Source organism: Zeus faber, assembly GCF_960531495.2.
Source record: "Zeus faber genome assembly, chromosome: 17".
NCBI classification, from domain to species: domain Eukaryota; kingdom Metazoa; phylum Chordata; class Actinopteri; order Zeiformes; family Zeidae; genus Zeus; species Zeus faber.
Genome location: NC_137204.1, coordinates 17,416,453 through 17,433,492, shown reverse-complemented (window position 1 = coordinate 17,433,492; position 17,040 = coordinate 17,416,453). Strand labels below are relative to the sequence as shown.

General features: G+C 46.2%; 1 protein-coding gene across 3 annotated transcripts in view; it reads right to left on the bottom strand.

Annotated features, from left to right (window-relative positions):
• The window catches only part of sema4d (sema domain, immunoglobulin domain (Ig), transmembrane domain (TM) and short cytoplasmic domain, (semaphorin) 4D), a 48,966-nt gene that overhangs the window by 28,332 nt on the left and 3,594 nt on the right, over positions 1-17,040 (bottom strand). For 2 of the 3 annotated variants that reach the window (XM_080018525.1, XM_080018523.1), the window contains exons 1-2: positions 16,065-16,183; positions 6,168-6,282 (exon numbers count right to left, since the gene is read on the bottom strand). The gene's annotated coding sequence lies outside the window, so the exon portion shown is untranslated. Of the gene's footprint in view, positions 1-6,167; positions 6,283-16,064; positions 16,184-17,040 lie in introns of those variants that run through there. The other variant, XM_080018524.1, reaches the window with a different exon arrangement.

The window sequence follows — 17,040 nt, the reverse complement described above, 5'->3', positions numbered from 1 at the left end:
AAGGCTCCTCTTCACGAGGGCACGTAGCCCACCAACCCAAATAAGCCTGCGTCGAGGGTGAAAGTGTTGGCTTACCTACTCCGTTTGCTTTCTTCCCACGTTTAACGTGCGTCAGAACGAGATGATCCATATTGTTACCAAATCAACCAGCGGCCACACGAGCACTGGCCGACCTCCAACAAGGCTTGTGTACCTTTTTCGCAATCCCCGACGCGACGGGAAATACAAGCGGGGCCGCGATCCCGGCGCCGCTATTGGGTAGCGTGAGGGGAGCCGAGCCGACAGACCGAGAGAATGAGGCAGTTGTCTGTCTCCCAAAAACACACCGTCCCAAAACACAGAGACAATCTCCCAGACAACTGAATTCAGGTCACCCACATTCATTAGCATCCGTAATGAACTGTACCCCCCTTTACCAACTGTAACAAATAACAGTCACATTATGTCATGCAGGCACGGTGCACCGTCATCAGTAGTAAAATGGACAGTTTCACACAAGGATTAAAGAAAGAAAATTGGAAATGCACCAGGCTGCTCTCTTTTAAGTTTTAAATATAAGCTGTTTTGAAAACACAGGTGAGATTAAATTACATGAAGATCGCTTATTGCACTTCTGCAATATTGGTGTTATTTTACAGGAAAGGGACTGAAACTACGACTATTTATTTTTAAATAAATGGATTATTCATATATATTAGTTAATCTACATGATTGAAGACCACGAAATAAGAGCAAAATATGATGGGGTAAAAAATGTTGGTAAATGCTCATTGAAGTGATTTAAGTGTTTTAAATCTAAATAGACATCTCAAAATTGCATTTATCACAAAGCTTTTCTTTTGTTCCCCAAACATGAAACACACAGCCAATCACATTTCGGTGGATTCTAAACAGCATATAAGACAACACCATTGATCCCCAGAAAATCTGGAAAATAGATTCAGTAACTGAAATGCAATCCTCTTAATTAATCACTGATAAAGGAATGGCTGCACCCTTACTGGGTGTTAATTCACACCTCGGTGAATCCCCTGTTCCACCGAACTGTCTATTTAGATCAAGGTCAAGAGGCTGGAGTCTGGAGCCACTTTCACACAGTCAAAACAAAGAGAAACCCCGGTCGCCCTCTCCCACACCCTTCCATCCATGAGACACCCCGCTCTTCGCTCTTCACACTTTCATACTCACACCTACAGACACACACCCACCCCCACCCCCACCCCCACCCACACACACACACAAAACCCGCATGCGAACTCACATGCACATAATAACACGTCAGTTCCTCCTGTCCTCTTCTGACGGCGACAATAGAAAGCCGGGAGCCGCCGACGGTGGAGTTGATTGATGACCCGCGGGCCAGGGGTCGCGTCCCCCTCAGCATCCTAAAGGAAGCACTTTGCAGGGCTCCCTTCACTCCCCCCAGACCTGTGACAGCCGATACAGAGTCTCGGCCGTGCACCCGCAAACCACCCCCCCCCCCCCCGCTGACAGATTGCTTCGGACGTCTCAATCCGGGGGCGTCCCGGGCGGGTGCCGAGGCCCCCCCCGCGGTCGACGCCCCGTGCCGCGCCCTTGGTGGACAGGGCGGTCCGAAGAGAGGGCGAGGACAGGAAGCGGCTGTGACACGGACCCTTTTAATTGATGAATGATCATGAATGAGGAAGGTGCCAGGGTGAGCCTTTATTAAAAAACAAACAAAAAAAAAAAAAAAAAAAAAACCTTTCTCAAGCCATAACAAATGAAATCGTACTTCAGAACCCCGGCCTTTAGTAAACACTGTGACAGGGCAGGCTTTAGAGCTCTCTGCACCGTGACACCTGATTTCCCAGAGTGCTTAATAAGCTCCGTGGTCTGTTCCTCAATAGACCTCCTGTCACCATTGTGATTTTTCATTTCTTACTCGTAGCTGGGGAATGCGATCTTTTTTCACACTTTTGATAATAATAAATTAACACCCCCCCCCCCCTTTCAATACAACGATGAACCCCAGACAACTGAAAGTATTTATCACATAAATAAATGTGTGTTTACCTTCGGTCACAGAAACGTATTTCCGCAAGCTTCCGCTCGACTTTGCCTTTGTGTAGTATCTACAGAATGCAGCCAAAATATGAGCGAATAATCCACGTTGCATCTGTTTCAGTTGCCAGATCATCTGTTTATTCTCCTAAGTCATCCTTGTTTGACCGGGATTCAGCACAGCCCCAATACGGAACTGGCTCCAAAACAAATTCCCTAGGGGTAAAATAAATGGAGTCGGCCACCGTATTCATATTAATAATAATAATAATAATAATGATAATAATAAAGACTTTTCACAATTAACGCTCAATTGATTAGCGAACATGGTTTTAAAGTCGAGACGGCTGTCGGCTAGATATTTCTATTTGTATTGTATTGTATTTTGGAATTGTAAGGATCCCCCCCCCCCCCCAGTTCACATCTTTTTCAGCAGCCTTGCGGAAAATAAAAAGGTTGCTACATCAGCCTGAGAATCTGACCTTGAATCATGACCTTATTTGCGCCCAAGGGTTAAAATTTCGGTTGACAAAATGACCGCCCGGGCACCAAAAGATAAATTGCACCGAGACAAGGTTTTTTTTTTGTTGTTTTTTTTAAGCGCTCACATTGTCCTGCGCTCATCACATTGAATTTGTTTTGAAGAAGGAAGAAGCGGGTGACTGGATATGACGACTGGATGTCGGAATGTTTTATTCCCACCCCCCGCCCCCGAATCCACCAGCTTGAACAAAATGGGTTCAGTCAAGAGATCCTTCACGCCGGTGTTGTTAATTCAGCACACCTGCCAATTTAAACTTAGATCTCACCAACCAGCGCTTGATATTCGTTGGATTAAGTCGGCTGTTCTCTCGTCTCTCCAGGGTGTAATTTAGGAGCGAGTATTTAACGGATGATGTGGGTCTCAGAGTTTAGCTCCGGGGCGACCGGGAGGAGGAGGAGGAGGAGGTCGGGGGTTTCGGTTGTCTCGTCGCGACAGGTAGAAAGGGCCCGGGCCGGTTTCTATATGCGGCTCCGGATCCTCCTCCTCGAGTCGGAGTGACGCGGACACGCAGACGCGGGCGCCCTGGATGGGCACATAGTAGGAAAGGGCCGCGCATCTCTCCGACTGCACGGCCATTCCGGTAAGAGCGCAGCCCCCCCCCACCCCGGCGGGCCAAGCCGGCAAACCGCACGCACACTCATCCGCGTAGTCATCCTCCCTTTCTGTACAAAGACGCCCCATCTTTGTGGCGCGGCTGCCAGCGTGACCGGTCACAGGGGAACGAAACGGGGACGGAGAGGCAAAGCGAAGGCTGAGACCAGATATTTAACAATGAAAGAGTTTGTACCTAAGTTCACCGAGCTCGCCGCGATCTCCGATCCTTTTTTTGCTGGCAGCGGAAAATTTGGGCACTGGCGGAGTTTTTTTTTTTTTTTTTCTTCACACCCTGCTTAGCAACGAACAAAAACACAGGGGGTTTTTTTTTTGTGGGGGCGGGTGGGGAGCGATGTGTGTGGCGGTGGGTGAAAGCCCCCAGAGCAAACTATATCTCCCAGTTTGCAGTTTGTGGTTCACATCCGTTCCATTGGTCCAAAGACGATCAGGTGTTTCGAGTGTTCCGACCACAGTGTTCAGGCCTGCGTTGTTTACGGTGGTTTCACAAGTTCCTTTCTTCACTTTCACTGCCTGCTGCGTGCTAAGAACCCCGGCTTTCATCATTTACATGCAGTTACATTCTCTCTGAAATGGTTCACTGCGAAATATGCAATATGTCAAACAACAAAACGGTCCGTCAAATGTTGCAGAAAAACAAAACGACAAACCTAGATGCAGGAGGCGCATTTCAACAGAAACAGCCTACGCAAATGAGTATTGCTGGGTAATAATCCTTTAGGTACAATGGCAGACGTTACAATCCAATGAATAAGTTATAAAGCTGTTCATATTTTCGAAGAGCTTCCACACCGAGCGCGGCTTCGACGTCAACGGAAATATCACCGACTCGTTGCGCGCCCCGCGTTTGAAACAACATTCGACGCATTCATCTGGCTCTAGATGCGCCTCAAACTTTCTATCTTGGAAAGCACCCTCATCCCGTGGAATGCCTGCTGAGATCTCTCTATATGCTAATGAGTGCTGATGGTAAGAAAAAAAGGCGTATGAGTGTTCAGCAGAATAATATGTGAAGCCCAAAGGCCTGTGCTCCCTCTGTATGAATCTTAAGTAGTCACATGACCAGGGGAGCTTTGTTCGCCGGCAGTAGTGGGGAGGGGGGCACGTTCCTCCAACTTCTCTCCCTCACTTCCTTCTGGAAAAACTCATCACCCCACCCAAACCCCAACCCCCAAACCAACCATCCTCCTGAAAGATGGACAAGTAACTAACGCACAATAACGTAACGCCCCCCGCCCTGAGCTCGTACCCTCCCATCTTTGCCCCCGTCCTGGTTGCCTGGATACTTTTGATGAGATGGGGTGCCTGGTCAACAACATCATTACTTACATCCAACACTTTGTTGCAACGATTATTAACCGAGGAGAGCTTGAGAGAAATCTATTTTGATAAGAAAAAAAAACTAAAAAAAAACACAACGAGATCTTTTTGTGACAAGTTTTTCCCGCTTTCTGTTAAATCCAAGTTATTTAACAGCAAAAAAAAAAAAAAAAAAAGTTATGCGAAGTTATATGATTCAAGAGCGAGCGGTTAAAGCCTCCACTTCCCAAAAAAAACCAAAACGTTGTTCGTATATAAACCAACAAAGATGTTTCCTTCAGGGCAGTCGGTTGGCACGCTCCGTAAAAATACCCTTGGCTGAGCCTGTGTTGTTATTTAATATCCTCCACTGTGGCTCTGCAGCTCCAACTGCACGTCTTTCACTACTAAACGTCTCTTTCGCAAAGAGGGTGAACAGGTGCATCGGTGCTGGTGCTGTGTGGGTGTGTGTGTGTGTGTTATATACACTGTAGGCAGCATTGCACCGCTCATCCTAACTCATTATTGGGCAAGGCATCCCCGAGTGCACATTCTTCACCCAAATCCTAGGAAACAAATGACCGCCCTCACCCTATACAGACACAAGAAACTTCACGTTACACATTTAACTCTCGATACATACTGTGCACACCCCTGCCCCCAGCGCGCACAGACACACACACACACACACACACACACACACACACACACACACACACACACACACACACACACACACACACACACACACACATACACACACACACACACACACACAAATAAAAATAATGACCTACACCCACTTTAATGTGTAATCAAACTGAATTGAGTTGGTTGCTAAATTCAAATCACTGCCAAAAAGCTATGTAACTGAAGAATGCCGCTGCAGCGCTGCACGTGCCTGGCTATTTACACGTGTCCAGTATCAGCTGACCGGCCCCGCACCGCTTGCTGCAGATTATTTGCTTCTCCGAGCTTAATTCTTCCATTTTCCATGTGTCACCGCAGTAAAACATTAGAGGAAAGAAAAAATACCAAAGCCAGAGATAAATACCAGCGTGGAAAGAGTAGTGAGCTGGTTCAAACTACGAAAGGAGGCCAACCCTGAAGGTGGAACGATAAAGGGAAGAAGGTGGAGGTTGCAGAAGAGACGGTGAAGAGAGAAAAAACAAAAAAAACAAAAAAAAACAAAAAAAAAAAAAAAGTGAATCAGAAGCGGCAGCAGAAACATTTCAGCAGCGCAAACAAGAATGCAAATAAGCCCGGATGCAAATGGAACACGTCTTAGGGGGGGGCGAGACAGAGACGGCCTTTAAAGCAACCCCCACTGCAGCCTATTTTTCTCTGTGCTATCAGGACCGCCAACCCCCCCCCCCAACACACACACACACACACACACACACACACACACACACACACACACACACACACACACACACACACACACACACACACACACACACACACACACACACACACACCGCCCCACCCCCTTCTGCGCTGAAACGACACATACAAACACACTTTCCGGGGACATTCTTCCACGGAACGGCAGAAGCGTAATGACTGAGGACACGGGGACACTGCGGCGACATCACGCCGGATAGGAGGGCAGAGTACAGTGGACTCTTTGAAAAAAAAAAAAAAAAGAACGCACCAAAACATGCCGGGGAAAAGACAAAACACTTACTTGTCTGTCATGGCTTCTGCTAGCGAATAATGGTTCATTTAAACGTCTCCTCAATTTTCTTCGCAGAGGTGAAACGGCTAATGACGTGGCCCGAGGCAAATGTCACAAAAGCGCTCTGTGGAAGAAGGAAACAGATCGTGTCAAGCTCAAATCAATCATTTATCTTGTAAAAAAAATTTAAATAAAAGATAAATCATAGGTAAGATCATTTGAATATTCTTGACATTTTCATAAGAAACAGATATTGTGATAAAGCCATGTGTATTCGTACTTGAACTGACGACGATAATGGCCGCCTGTAATTAGTGAGAGGATTTGATAACAAAACACTGAACCCGTCTCTGTCGGGCCGATGTGGACGCCGTGCTCCCTGCTCCGCTTATCTTAACAAAGTCCCAACAATGCAACGTCCAGGAGTGGAACACAAAGGCCATCGGACGGAGCCATTGCCGGAGTCTGGGACTTGGGCTAACTTTGCAGATATGCCTGACTTGCTTTGCTCACAATCGACCCGGCGAGGCCGGTCTCTCCAGCGTTCTGGGGGATTCCGTTGCCATGGCTACCAAAGCAGCCGGCCAGCCAGCCAGCCAGCCAGCGTGAATTGAGAACACCAAAAGCCCATGACAGGCATACGGCAGAACAGGCTGGTAGCATCACTTCAAATTGAATCACAGCTACATTACACAAACACGGTATTATTAAGCATCGAGGACAACAAACAACTGTCCAACAACTAGTACAACATAAGAGCATATGAATTCTGACTTTGTAGTGATTTGAAAAATGCCATTTTGGTACATTATGCGTTAACGACATAAACACAAAGTGTTAATAATAATGAAAAATCTGTTTTGTGTCTTTGGGAAGAAACATTAAATGGAAAATGTATATACTGCGTCTAGCATTTTAGCTACTGCAATGACCCAAAATTTAATTCAGCAGATCCGCTGACCTACTGCCAGCACAGCAGGAAGCCCTGGTATCAGCATATCAGCTGATCTTCCGATAAAATATTATAATAGCATCATTACTGGATTAAAAAAAAAATTAAGCTGACATGTAGAACACAAATTGGGGTCTGTCAGTGTTCTAGTTCACACGCAATTTGGTTTTGAACGTGGAGCGATGACATCTTCCTCGTCTCCACCCTGGAGCCCTACAGCAGACTCTTCAAAATAAGGGCGGAGTGAGCACAACAAGCAACAACAACCTCCTTGCCTTGGAGCCAGCCACCAGCATTGTGTCTGAGTAGGAGCCGAGACCTCAATGGGCCAAATGTGTTTTTACCTTTTCCTGGCTTCCATTCCCACACCCAACCCCCCATTCGACACCCACCCTACACCCCGAGGCGCAGACACACTCTTTCTTCCGTCAGGTAGACAGCTCATTTGCATGGCTACCTCTATCCCTCTGTCTTTTATTCTGCGCCTTGTTATCTCTTCTGAAAAAGCGCAGTGCTTTTGCCCTACGTTGCGCCAGTCCTCTCTCCCTTACAGAAAGAGGCATCACCTTTATAAACCCCTCTCAATTAACAGCAGCCTGTTTATGGGATGTCATAGGCCAAGACAAACAACGAACGGTAACATCGTCACTGCCGCCTATGAAGGGGGCTTTGTGGATGGGTTCTGATGTGTGCAGTCCCTCGAAAAAAGTTATCAACAGCCACCAAACTGCAGAGGTTGCTACCTAACTTTAGAGGTTTATCCGGCACCCAAGGGCGGGCCACAGCAGCGAGCGAGGGACGGTGAAACGCGGGCTGCCCAACGGTCACGCTGCGCGCCACGTCTCCGCCCCAGTGACATTTCCTTATCTAACAGCTACGACAGAAAGGCACATCTGCAAAATATTCAATGCTTTTGCACGATAGGGCCAGATAGTATTCTCGATATATGCATCAATTAATGCCTTGTTGACATCTCGTGCTGTCTAGACACAGACGCTGGAATGCCGCCGTGACGCTCAGCATGCAATAAATATTTCACCCAATGCAAAACAATAACGGTGAGACGGTGCCATGGCCGGACCTCGTTGCAACAGTGCTACCTGGTCGCCGGCGGTTCAATAGACAGGTATGCACAGACAGCTGCCTGTGCTGCTGCCAGCCGTGCAGCTGGGAGCAAGGAGCTGCTTGGAGGGAGGAAGCTCGCTGCTTTGAAGTGTCTATCTTTGATCTACCTAACCCCACCTCCCCCCAAAAAAGTCTCCCCTTGTTGTTTCTGACGGCGAGTTCTCGAGGAGAACAGCCAACATCATGACATGTTACATTCTGTCCACACGTCGGAATTTTGCTCCCCCTTTTGTTTACGTCGCGTACTAGGAACACCCACCTGAGGCTGGGTTGCATCGTATATAAACCATGTAAAAAAAAAATAATATATATATCTTCATTTAGAAAAAGGCTTCTCATTTAAAATCGATAACAAATCAACTCGGTTGTCAAAATCCATGGAGAAACCATTCTTAGGTCCACGTGGAGGAGTCCTTCATCCATCAAATAAGGTAATTGTGCCGCGTGTTTTCCACAAAAAAAACCCCAAAGAAACAGTACATTGCAGCTAACTCAAGTGAGGTGAGATTTCACCACCCACCAAAGCACTGAATTATTCAACACCTGGGGAGACATTTGGGTAAAAATAGGATAAACATGGGTGAGCAGACCACTGTGCACACCAAACGCAACCTCAGCCCTGTATAGCCAATGAAGAAAAAAACATTAATATGAGCTGTATATGATGTTGATCGTACCATATTTCCAGTCACGCTGATCGGAGGAAAAAAAAGAAGAAGAAGAAAAAAAAAAAAGACTCCGCGATCAAGTGTAAATATCGCCGGAAGCCACCGGGGCTCGATGCTCTGCGACTCGACAGGGCACTTTCTCGCCGCCTCCGCACCGCTCACTCGCCCACTCACTCACCATCCTCCTCCTCACACACTCCCCCTCTCCCCACCACTGTCAACAACCTCGGGGGAGAGGATCAAAGACGAGATTGCGACGATAGGAGAGAAAGGAGCGGCATCCCCCTTTCTGCCTGAGACAATAGGGGATAAATGGCTATAAGCAACGACAACCCCAAAAAAAAAAAAAAAAAAAAAGGATTCCTGGTCCCGGTCACAGTAGCCAAGACTTGCCCGGCGCTGAGGTCTCGCCTCTGGAAAGCATCATCGCACACCATTCTTGAGGAGGGGGAGGGGTAACGGGAGGCGGGGGGAGGGGCCCGGGGTGAGGTTTGTGTGCATGTGCGAGAGTGTGTCCATTGTTGTGAGGATGTCCCGCTCTCCTTTAAGGGGTGGTGGAGGCTCTCAGAGCTCCAGCCGCTGCCCTGCCTCACCGCTCTTCCCCCCGAGGATATGTTATTATGTATGGAGCCACGGCACATATTACAGTTAAAACCGTTCCCATCCTCGGGCCGTCGGCGGTTGACGTTAGGATGTAAATGTTTATCCCTCCTCTGCGCAAAACAAATTATAAATGGTAGGAATAAAAATAAATGCCATCATGTCTCCGTTAGAGAAATCTATTACACCGTTTTCGCGCCAAATTTAGCAGGTTTAGCCGGGTTTTTTTTAAACCCGGATACATCCGCAAATTTTAGGCGATTGACACCTTTCCCATTGCCGGGAGAAATGCCGTTATTCTCTGGTGTGTCACGTTCAATGTCAAGATCTCGTTTGAAAACGGGCGTGTCATGGTGCCAGTATGATTTGGAATAAAACAGTAGAGGGGACAGCAACTTCAACGAACAACAACATAAATCTGTAAAACTTAAACTTATAAAAAAGTATTTTAAGCCGTTCACTTTGATTCGGATCGTTCGTGAAGGACCCAACGCTACAGTGGAAGCAGCAGGGAGCACTGGCAGCACGGAGTATCCATGCCAGTGCGCACCGAATATTGTGATATATGATCATGGCATATGTCGCAATATTCACTTTGATGAGCCAACTATTACTTTTGCTTCTGCTATTACTTCCAGAGACAAAAAGGACAGTCCAAGGTGGTCACTGTGCCCTTTTCCATTAAGTGGTTAAGTCATCTGATCCAGTAGAGGAATGGCTTCTGCCCTTAACATGCTTGCAATGGGTCGCCAATAGGCTGCCAATAAGTTTCTCAGTGAACTTCTCATTATCAAGCACATAAATGTCTGCATCGTTGCAGGTTTCCGTTCAAATCCATGTGCCGGTGCCAGACAAATGAGTCTGTTTTTTCAGAACTTCTACTTCTGGTACATCGCTCTGTCTGTACAAAAAAAAATGCATTTTTTTTTTATATCGATATTAATTCCAAAATGTGAAAGGCTTATATTAAAATGAATCCCTAACATTCATATTTAAAGAGGAGGAAGCCAAGCTCAATATGCAGTGCTTAGTCTCTCATAATTTTATGTGTGTGTGCCAAAACACTTGAAAAACAAAATCTCTGGAACATCCCTGGAATGCAGAACAAATGCGTGCCTAATATCAGCAGACACACGCCTAGAGAGGTCAGATATGGAGGCAGACATGGAGTACATGGAGAACTTGTTTATTGGAGGTTTGTTTACATTAACCAAATATATCTTATATCATATTTCCAAAATAAACATGCATCGACCATGACCCTTTTCAGTTTAACAAACTCGAAGACAGATTTTAATGACTATTTAATGAATTTTAAGGCCTAATATCTGCAATGTGGAATTCAAGACATTTTAAGATGTTCTCTGTGGGTTGCCTCTGCCTGTTCGCTGCTACACAATTATTCTAGCCTGGGGAATAGAAAGGGTGTGGCCAGAGGCGTATCCATTAAAAGGGGCCATCCCTGATTCACCAGTTACGATGATAACAAACAATGGTCTGCCAAAGTCACACCTTTTGGCCACCACTGGCATCTATTTGTAAGACCCCCTGGCCAACCCCTTAAGACGATGAACAACATACCCATGAAGTCATAGATAAAATGTGACGGCATTTAATGAACGTACGTCCATTATCGGCGTGTCCATTCTACCCTTTAATTAGCGAAGTAATGAGGCATTTGGGAAAAATTAGGGTATTATTACACAGCCCCAAGAAGACGCCCAGTCGATGAGAATGCTAATGAGCGGGGGAGGGACAATGGCTGTTGAATGTATGTGTTAAGTCAGAGATAAGTCAGATAAGACTGATGCTGAAAACAATGGTCAGATATTCTCAGCCCATTTGCAGATATTACACCTTTTGATGTCATGCAAATTGGCTGACAGCAGCAGCACGTCAGCTAAGAGGTCTGACAATTATCACTTTGACATTCTGGTTTTTCAAAGCAACATGAGCCGACAAACGGGGTTCCAAAGGGAGCGAACAGTTGCCACTTAAACTGCAAGTGCGTCGGTCCCAAAAACGAGAGAGCTACTGAAAGCGTCGCTGGAACGGCGTCAAAAACCATGACATCGTGTTTCAAACGTGGACAAACTGCGTCGACAAAGAGCCTCAGTGGTCCCATGTCGAGGCTCACCAACAGGGATATAACTCCAACAAAAATGCATCTTTGTAAATTGATTCAGCACCTCTGTGAGTCGCTTTCAAGAAGAACTGCACGTCCTAAACTTGATAAAAATTGGATTTGTGCCATTTGGAAACCACTCGTATCCAAGGCCAACGCACAAAGACAATAACTGTGTTCCTCTGACCAGTGGAATAAAGTACCGTGGTCTGATGAGTCATCTTTCACCCTATTTCGTATATCCAGATGGGTCTATGTTTGGAGAAACCCAAAGGATGCCTCATACTCACACTGTCTGTTGCCAATTGTCAAATACGGTGGGGGATCCGTAATGGTATGGAGAGCCAACTTGTGGGAGTCATTTGGTCCAATAATTGCTCTTCCTGGTCATATAACGCCCCGGGACTATGAGGCCATTTTAAAAGACCAGGTGCACCCAATAGTGCAAACACTAGTTCCCTCATGATCCCCCCCCCCCCCATTCCAGGATAATAATACCCACGCATGCACCACTAAACCAATTCAAGAGTGGTTTCATGAACCCCACGTCCCCCATCACCCGATCAGAACATCATTGAACCTTAATGGAAGGTTCCTGGAGCGTACGGGCGCAAAGTAGATTTTATTTTCTTCTCGAAGAATGGTTTAATAACTGCCTTTATAAAGGTTCAGGACTATTACGACAGCATTCCAAGACGGACTGTAGCTGTTCTGAGGGAAAAGAGCGTCCTTATCGCTTGTTATTATTGCAATGTTAATGTATTTCCAGGTATTTACATTATTTTGTCAACCCCCTCTGTGTGTGTGGGTGTATTGTAAGCAACCCCTGACATCCGAGACAAGTGCCATTTTTGTACAAAGCCCCTCTTTCACCCACACAGTTCCTGATTTGAATCACTGTCTCAACCATTTTAAATTGATTGAAAACAAGGCTCCTGTAAAGACTGGTGTGCGTGCTTGAAAGTCAATTATTGTTAACAAGCGTTAAAATCGAGGACATGTGGATCTTGTGCTTCCAATTAACGTGTGATACGCAGTAGGATCAACTTAAGGATAACGGTTTCCCAACTTTTGAAAATGTAATATAGAAGGGTCCTGATAAAAAATAACTTATTATTAGGATTCCTGAAATAATGGCAAGAAACAAACATTTCATGTTTTGTTTGTTTTTTTATCTATAGCACAGTCTAATTACATTAAACTTCTGGCCAACCTGAAACCCGATTTTTTTATTCTGATTCTTGGAAAAGTAATTTTTATTGGTGTTAAGTGACAAATTTCTCCTTCCTCCCTTCCTTCCTTCCTTCCTTCAGATCTCTGCCTCATCAACTCACTGGCTTATCGGACTCCGGAGCATTTCAATCTCAACAGGTCATTATGCAGGGACATGGACAGGTCCTGAAGTTTAATCTTAAAATTCTGTGATAAATTTTGATCCGTACCGTCTCATTGATCATGTTTGTGATCATGCAAAATGAGGAAAAAGTTCAAATATGGAATTTTTTATTTTTTTATTTTTTTACATCAAAATCACTTGTTGAAACCACAACAGTGAGTTCCTATTGTATGTCTCCTGGTGCGTATAGAAAGAAACCGTGCGCAGTGGGGACACTTTCTCTGTCACTCTCTTATCATCCCCACTGATAGCGATTGTTTTAAGCGAACCTCCAGGAAAGAGCAGTTTATGTTTATGTTGACTGTATCCATATTTGTGTTGGTCATACTATAGAATGATTTATTGCTTGTGTTTTGTGAATAATACAGAAGATAAAGAACTTTTAAGTAAAATCCCATACTAGACTAATATTGGTCTAAAAAAAATTGCAATTCGATTATTTCCCCAAATCTTTCAGCTGTAGTTGAAATCCCCAGTCTTTATAGATATAGCTAACTACCAGAAGAAAATACAGAAATGGTTATTTCTCTGCAGGCTCAAGGTCAAACATGACAGATACGGAGTGCAACGGACTGCAATACCTGGACTGCTGAGCGGCGAGCAGCCAGCGGTTTAATGATTTGTCTGCCGCTGGTCAATGATCACACAGCAATATCCTGTTCTGGCGAGCTATCCTGCCCCTCGGGGTCTGGCTGACATGATTTGGGCATGCCCTGATCTAGCCACCGTATTGACAGGTTCTGGTAGGCTGCTCCATGGCTTCTATGTGGCAGCCAAGGACCTATGGAATCAAGCTTGATGAGGCATAATAATAAGTCGTTGAGGCCTCGGGGGGAGAGAGGGATGGGTAGCCGACCACTTGTGACCCCTGCATGTGGTGAGACACTGACAGCGTGTTAAATGTACAGCTTCTAAATTTGAATTGAGACAAAAAATCTTGAGTGAAAAACTCAACAGCTAGCAAAGCTGGCAAATTCTCTGGCACCATTCATGAATTTAAATCCAAGCCTTTATTCTCTCTGCAAAGGGTTATTTCTTCCTTAACAGTGTGAGACGCAAGCGCATGACGGAGGACCCTGGACATTCATCGGCGCATTTCTCAGATTTCAAATTGACAAGAACTCTGTGCATATTCAATTCCAGTTACATAGCAATCTCTGCGGTCTCCCTGTGTCCTCTGTGTGTTTGTCAGGCTTCCACCAGCATTTAACTTTGTCAATATTTAACAATATATAAGAGACTCACTATATTCTCTAGGGCTGCCCCCTCAAAGTCGACAAGTGAAGCATCAGTCGGAAACAAGTTGTTTTTTTCTAGTCAGTGTGCATTATAACAACAGGATAAACAGATAGAAGCTTACAAAATGCACAGGGATAACATTTCAATGGGGAATTCTAAATAAGGGGAACCACAATTATATTTTTATATGTGTGAATCGTCCGAACGTGAACACGGCTCTCCGTACGCCCCGATGGCGGAGGGCAACACGGCTCCTCCAAATAAAACAACTAAGAACAGTGTGAGGACCGGGGCACGACTCAAAGCCTCGTTAAGATTATTTTCTGCGCGTAACGCATGGAGAGGGCGGATCGGTGTGAGAGTCACAGGGAAGGTATCCCCATTATGCACGGTTTCGTTCCATACCCACGCGTTTCGTTCCGTAGGGAGACGTAAAATAAAAACACACTGTTTTGAGAGGGAGCGACTGAGGCGCATTTTGCGCACCCGCCCCCCACTCCGACGGCACGCACAAAGCACCTCAATCGCTCCCTCTCCGCGCCATGCCTTGGGATGGCGGTTGCCTGTCTTGCCTATCGGAAGAGCCGAGCTGGCCACGCCCGGCCCGCTTCTGTCCGGCCCGCTACCGCTCCCCCGCCGCTGCCAGCGAATAGTCTAATATTCGCATTGAACAGCCCCTACACTGAAAACCCTAATATTCTCTCTCGCTGCCGTTCACTACAGGCAACATCTCTCCGTACACTACCACATTTCACACAGCTTCCAGAAGACCAAGATACAAGAAGGGGGTCAAGTAAATCAGAGCGTCTGCAGGGGCGAGCTGCAATCGGCTGCGCGGGAGGTCCGCTGCATCGCATCCCTCCCCGCACGCTGCACCGCCCACCTGGCATTAGGGCTGCAGGAACTAAATTTAAATGGAATTTGAATATTATAAAAAAAAGATATGACAACGAAGTTCAATACAAGTCTGTCCTGTTTGTTACACAGTGAACGCACATTAGAGGGAAATAGTTCCGGTAATTCCCGGCGCATTTCCCTCTCCTCCAGTGTTTCACTGTGTGTACAAGGGAGAGTGCGCCTTTAACCAGAATGTCTGGTAATGCCACAGATGTGGCCATGAAAGAGGGAAATAAACCTGACCATCACAGATGGAATGTCCTCTGGTGCAGAGGTTCCCAACCACTGGCTCACGGACAGGGCCGGGCCGTGGGGTATTTGCCGTGAGAACACGGGGCATATTTTTTCCGGAGCAATCTGAGATCTGCTCCACACAGAGCAGCAGCAGGAAACGGAGTAAATGAAATACATCCTTTATATGTTTTTATTTGCTTTGTTTGGAGGAGAGATCACTGTGATCGAAGCTGCAGGTAGTAATTTGCCTTTTACTACCAGCGTTTCCCCCTGGCAAAAACAGCATCAGTTCTTCTGCACTTATTTTATTGAGTAACTTAAAAGTAGTGGAATGAGTGACTTATTATTTAATATTCTAAGGTCTGGCTTTAGACGTCGGGACAATAAGGCTATGTGTGGTCAGGTGTGTTGTTTAAACATTCTCATATTTGTATTATTTATAATTTTTCATATTCAATTAAAAGTAACTTGTTGAGAAACAGAGTGTTTTTCTTTACAAATCAAGACCCGATATTCTGACGATGGCATCGCCGTCAGTGCTGAGCAGAATGTTTAAATCGAAACTTGAATAGAATTGTGACCTTAAGAGTTGCAAGTCAAATCTGACCTTGACACCCCTAATATATATATATATTTTATTTTCCTCTCTCTCTCACACACACACACACACCTAGAATATGCATTTCCCCAACAGGTCAATCGAAAAGCAGAAGTATCAGGATCGGTGGTGGATTTCGGGGTTCTATAACATCAGAAGTGTTGACTGATGCAGAAGACCTTGCCTTATTCTGACAGGGGCGACAAAAACATGGACGTTTTAAACCAAGACAAGAGGTTTTAGTTGAAACCAAACCCATTTCAATTCTACTCAGATTTAAAACGCGACACCCCGGCACGACCTTCGAGGTCTAATTTCGCGGAGACGAGCGTCTTCGTACAAGTGCAGTGGCTGATCTGCGTGGATGGTGTCGCGCGTGTCAACAGCCTCCGAGCTACAACTTTTCCTCGCGTCAAGTTCAACGCAGAACCCCCCCCCCCCCCCCCCCCGCAGTAAGTTCGGGGAAAGTGTCGAGCTGCTCCCGCCCCACGCAACCATAAAAAAATTAAAAATAAAATAAAAATCCGCACGGCGTCGACTTGCGGGGACTAGGCGGTTGCCATTTAACGCCACTTCTGCCCCCCCCCCCTAACGCCGCCCGCACACAGGTGTAAACGCTCGAAACGTGTTTGTTTGTTTGTTTGTTTGGAGCCCCGGTCTCCGCGCTCGCTTTCCGTTGGCGGAGTCCGGAGCAAGCCCCCCGCCCCCGAAACCCAACGTTTTGTTTTGGGGTGGTTTTGTTTTTTTTCCCCCGGCCAATTTGCATTTCGAAGCGACGCGCGAATCCGGCGTCGGTGCGTGTGCGCAAAAAAAAAAGGTGAAAACACGGAGAACGCCGCATTTCGCTGCGCTCTCACGGCGCTCTGAATACCGACGCTCGTACTCGTACTCCTGTAACGCTACCGGGGCCGGTCGCTGTGCAGCAGCGGAACAAGTGCAGCCGAGGGAGCGAGAGCGAGGGAGAGGAGCTGAACTTCGACAACAACAACAAAAAAAAGTAAACACCTTGTGGATTCGGTGGCGTTGCACTGGACTTAACTTCAGAAAA